The 5000-nt window shown below is 56.9% G+C and overlaps 2 non-coding genes and 2 pseudogenes across 2 annotated transcripts; all 4 read right to left on the bottom strand.

Annotated features, from left to right (window-relative positions):
• LOC146142818 (large subunit ribosomal RNA) overlaps positions 1–998 on the bottom strand; it is a 3679-nt pseudogene extending 2681 nt beyond the window's left edge.
• A 248-nt stretch (positions 999–1246) lies between these two features.
• LOC146142819 (5.8S ribosomal RNA) lies at positions 1247–1400 on the bottom strand. Its single transcript, XR_014500282.1, has one exon. It is a non-coding gene; the product is annotated as a 5.8S ribosomal RNA (ribosomal RNA).
• A 247-nt stretch (positions 1401–1647) lies between these two features.
• LOC146142820 (small subunit ribosomal RNA) lies at positions 1648–3458 on the bottom strand. The gene has a single exon (XR_014500206.1). It is a non-coding gene; the product is annotated as a small subunit ribosomal RNA (ribosomal RNA).
• Positions 3459–4713: 1255 nt separating this feature from the next.
• Positions 4714–5000, bottom strand: part of LOC146142821 (large subunit ribosomal RNA) — a 1368-nt pseudogene continuing 1081 nt past the window's right edge.

The raw sequence follows: 5000 nt of genomic DNA on the forward strand, positions 1-5000 counted from the left end.
CTCGACCTCTCCGGCAAAGCGGACGAGATCGGCCGGTGATGCGGCCGCCGCGAACGACGACGTCTCACCTCCGCCGGACCGCGCCGACATTCACTTTCACTGCGCCCATGGGTTTCGTACTGCCCCGTGGCTCGCGCTCACGTTAGACTCCTTGGTCCGTGTTTCAAGACGGGTCGGGAAGGTGGCTGACTTCAGCCGCGGACCCCGTGCGCCTCGCGAAACGACACCGGAAGCGCGACCGAGACGAAGAGGCTGGGCACTGAGAACAGTCCCCGACCCACGACGCCCCAGCCGGCACCGGGCGCTCGGCCCCGAAGGGCAGACGCGGCGATCTCTCCTCGCCCGAACGGCGGGCCGACGGACACGCGCGCCTATAGTACCCGACCGAGGCCGGGTTACCTTGCGCGCGGCCTTCTCGCCGCCGTCCAGACGGTCGCGGCCTTCGCCCGGCGCTAGTGCGCTGGTCCCCGATCGGGCGGCGCCGCCGGCGGCCCGTGAGGGTCCGCACGACAACGTCGCCGACAGGGGGCCGGCTGAAAGCGACCGGGCGACCCGACAGGCCCTCCCGTTTGCCTCTCGACGGTTTCACGTACTCTTTAACTCTCTCTTCAAAGTGCTTTTCAACTTTCCCTCACGGTACTTGTTCGCTATCGGTCTCGTGACCGTATTTAGCCTTAGATGGAGTTTACCACCCGCTTTGGGCTGCATTCCCAAACAACCCGACTCTGGGAAGACGCCGTAGCGCGCCCGCCTGTCGCCGCCATGGGCCTGACACCCTCTCTGGGAAAAGGCCTCGATCAGAAGGACGCGGGCGACCGGCGAAGCGCGCCGTGACGAATTCCGTACGCCACAATTCCGCGCACTCCAAAAGCGCGCGGATTCGGCGATGGGCACATCCCGCTTCACTCGCCGTTACTGAGGGAATCCTCGTTAGTTTCTTTTCCTCCGCTTAGTAATATGCTTAAATTCAGCGGGTAGCCTCGTCCGACCTCAGGCCGAAAGTAAGGACCGGGACTATTCTTCCCGTTCCGCGCTCGCCGTCGGCGCCGCGCGCCGCCGCGCACCTCGATTCCCGCCCTTGAGCCGCCAGCCGTTGGCCTCTTCGAGGTCGACTCGCCGCCGCCGCGCGGGATTCTGGTCGCGATCGTCGCGCATCGTGCCGTGCTGTCTTGAGCGGGACGGGCGCTCGCGCGTCCGACGCCGCAGCAGCCGCGCGGAGAAATCCCCGCGCGGAACGTTTGCAACGCGACCCTGAGGCGGGCGCGGCCCCGGGATTGACCCGAGGCCGCAATTTGCGTTCAGAACGTCGATGCTCAATGTGTCCTGCAATTCACACTAATTCACGCAGCTAGCTGCGTCCTTCATCGACTCACGAGCCGAGTGATCCACCGCCAAGAGCCATCCACGATTGTTTCGCTCGCACAGTGCCTCGCACTATAGGGTGACAAAATAGACCGCGCCGAGCGGTCGGCCAGGCCGACGCTTGAAGCCGGAGCGCGCGGCACCGCGGCACTCGACGCGCAAACATTACCGGGTGACCGAATCGCCGGCCGGCGCGCCGCTCCTCGCGGGTCGGGCGCCGGGTAGCAAAGACTTTTTCTCTCGCTTGTCCGAGTTTCGCGTTCGCCGAAGCGTTTGCGAGACCGTTAATGATCCTTCCGCAGGTTCACCTACGGAAACCTTGTTACGACTTTTACTTCCTCTAAATGATCAAGTTAGATCGTCTTCTCGGACGCCGGCTCGACCGTTGCCGGCCGCGCCAGGTCCAATCGGAGGACCTCACTAAACCATTCAATCGGTAGTAGCGACGGGCGGTGTGTACAAAGGGCAGGGACGTAATCAACGCGAGCTAATGACTCGCGCTTACTGGGAATTCCTCGTTCAAGGGAAATAATTGCAATTCCCTATCCCTAGCACGACCGGGGTTCAGCGGGTTACCCAGACCTGTCGGCCAAGGCGAGCACATGCTGATCCGGTCAGTGTAGCGCGCGTGCGGCCCCGAACATCTAAGGGCATCACAGACCTGTTATTGCTCAATCTCGTGTGGCTAAACGCCACTAGTCCCTCTAAGAAGTTAGACGCCGACCGATTGGGTCGCGTAACTAGTTAGCAAGCCAGAGTCTCGTTCGTTATCGGAATTAACCAGACAAATCGCTCCACCAACTAAGAACGGCCATGCACCACCACCCACAGAATCAAGAAAGAGCTCTCAATCTGTCAATCCTCACTGTGTCCGGGCCGGGTGAGATTTCCCGTGTTGAGTCAAATTAAGCCGCAGGCTCCACTCCTGGTGGTGCCCTTCCGTCAATTCCTTTAAGTTTCAGCTTTGCAACCATACTTCCCCCGGAACCCAAAGACTTTGGTTTCCCGCAAGCTGCCGGAGAGGTCGTAAAACTAACGCCCCCCGATCGCTAGTTGGCATCGTTTATAGTCAGAACTAGGACGGTATCTGATCGTCTTCGAACCTCTGACTTTCGCTCTTGATTAAAGAAAACATTCTTGGCAAATGCTTTCGCAGTCGTTCGTCTTGCGCCGATCCAAGAATTTCACCTCTAACGGCACAGTACGAATGCCCCCGTCTGTCCCTCTTAATCATTACCTCGCGCTCCGAAAACCAACAAAATAGAACCGAGGTCCTATTCCATTATTCCATGCACCATTATTCAGGCGAATCGCCTGCTTTGAACACTCTAATTTTTTCAAAGTAAACGTTCCGGCCGCCGCCGACACTCAGTCAAGGGCACCGGCGGAGAACCGGAGGTGAGGCCAGGACGGCCAGTACACGCCTTGCGACGGACCGGCCGCCTGCGCCCAAAATCCAACTACGAGCTTTTTAACCGCAACAACTTAAATATACACTTTTGGAGCTGGAATTACCGCGGCTGCTGGCACCAGACTTGCCCTCCAATGGATACTCGTTAAAGGTTTTAAAGTGTACTCATTCCAATTACAGGGCCTCGTTTAGAGTCCTGTATTGTTATTTTTCGTCACTACCTCCCCGCGTCGGGAATGGGTAATTTGCGCGCCTGCTGCCTTCCTTGGATGTGGTAGCCGTTTCTCAGGCTCCCTCTCCGGAATCGAACCCTGATTCTCCGTTACCCGTAAGAACCTCGGTAGGCCAGTACCGTACCGACGAAAGTTGATAGGGCAGACACTTGAATGATCCGTCGCCGGTGCGAGACCGTGCGATCCGCAAAGTTATCCAGAGTCACCAAAGGTTGCGGGCCGAAGCCCGGTCGGTTTTTGGTCTGATAAAAGCACGCCTCCCGCGAGGTCGGCGCTTCACGCATGTATTAGCTCTAGCATTTCCACAGTTAACCACGTAAAACGTACGATCAAATGAACCATAACTGATTTAATGAGCCATTCGCAGTTTCACTGTACGAGAGCTCGTACTTAGACTTGCATGGCTTAATCTTTGAGACAAGCATATGACTACTGGCAGGATCAACCAGGTAGCTACTTTAGCGTAGCCCCGAAAGGCCGACGAAGGAGGCGCCGCTGATGCGGCGCCGTCGCTCGGTCGATGCGAAACCCGAAGGCTTCTCTCCGTTAAAATTTCGTTCTTTGCTCGGCTGCCCGAACTCAGAAAACCGTCACCGCCCGTCGCACCCGCCGGAGTAAGACTTCGTCGGCAGGCCTTTCGACCGCCACGTCGCCAACACCGGCGCGAGCGCAACGCACGCCAGACAACTTCGCCGAAGCGACCGCTCAGAACCCGACAAACTGACACTCGGCTCTTCGCGCAGCAGCAACATCTGCCCAGCGAGCCAATCGCCTTTTCACCGATTCTTTACTTGTCGAAGCTTGTCAGCTCCCACAAGTATAGCAAAGATGAGTGTTGTCCCTGGGGTCTTCCGTTTGAAATTCTAACGTAAAAAAAAGGTGCACGATTGCGCCAGGTGTTGAACTATTGCGAGGCATATCACACGCTCGCGCGGCCTATACAGGCGCTTGCTCGCGCGCGCGGCCGAAATATGTTCAATGTTCGCGCGGCCTAAACAGGCTCATGCTCGCGCGGCCGAAATGTACTCAATACTCGCGCGGCCTATACAGGCTCTTGCTCGCGCGCGCGGCCGAAATATGTTCAATGTTCGCGCGGCCGACATGTATTCAATGCTCGCGCGGCCTAAACAGGCTCATGCTCCCGCGGCCGAAATGTACTCACTGCTCGCGCAGCCTAAACAGGCTCATGCTCCCGCGGCCGAAATATATTCAAAGCTCGCGCGGCCTAAACAGGCTCATGCTCCCGCGGCCTAAATATGCTCTTGCTCGCTGGGCGGAAATATGCTAAAGCCCGAGTGCGCGAAAAAAAAATTGTAAAGGACAGTCACAAAAAAATAAAGACCTGCCCTCTATGTGAACGTGGAAAGGCCCGCCGCGCGGCAAAAAAGTGTCGAAAAGAAAAATCGAAAAAATTGCAAAGGACTGTCGACAAACATAAAAAATTTCGCCCCGATGTGAACGTGCAAAGGCCCGCCGCGCGGCAAAAAAGTGTCGAAAAGAGAGATCGAAAAAATTGCAAAGGACTGTCGAAAAACATAAAAAATTTCGCCCCGATGTGAACGTGGAAAGGCCCGCCGCGCGAGCGAAAAATTGAAAAAAAAAAATTGAAAAAAAAGACAAGTGTCGGCGGCGAAAAAAAACTTAGAAAAAAAACAACCTCGCGCGCCCGGAGGCGTTCGAGATCGCTTTTAGCGCCCGACCTTGCGGACAAATCGATAGATCTTGAGGCTTACTCTCAACAAATCGCAGTGAAGATACTGCTCTAGTGATTACGACACCCCGGTCTTCAACTAGGTCGTTTACGAATGATTTAGCACCACGCGTTTCGAACAGGAGGATTCGCCGACTAGCGGGCGACGCTTGTCGCGCCCGCGAAAGATCGGCTCTCGGCACTAGCAACGGCCGAACGACCGTTTATCTTTGCCCGTCGAGGGCGAGGCACAAAAGTATCGTCGCTTCCTAGGCGGGATTCTGACTTAGAGGCGTTCAGTCAT

This window comes from Ascidiella aspersa, chromosome 5 (genome assembly GCF_963924565.1).
Source record: "Ascidiella aspersa chromosome 5, kaAscAspe10.2, whole genome shotgun sequence".
NCBI lineage: Eukaryota > Metazoa > Chordata > Ascidiacea > Phlebobranchia > Ascidiidae > Ascidiella > Ascidiella aspersa.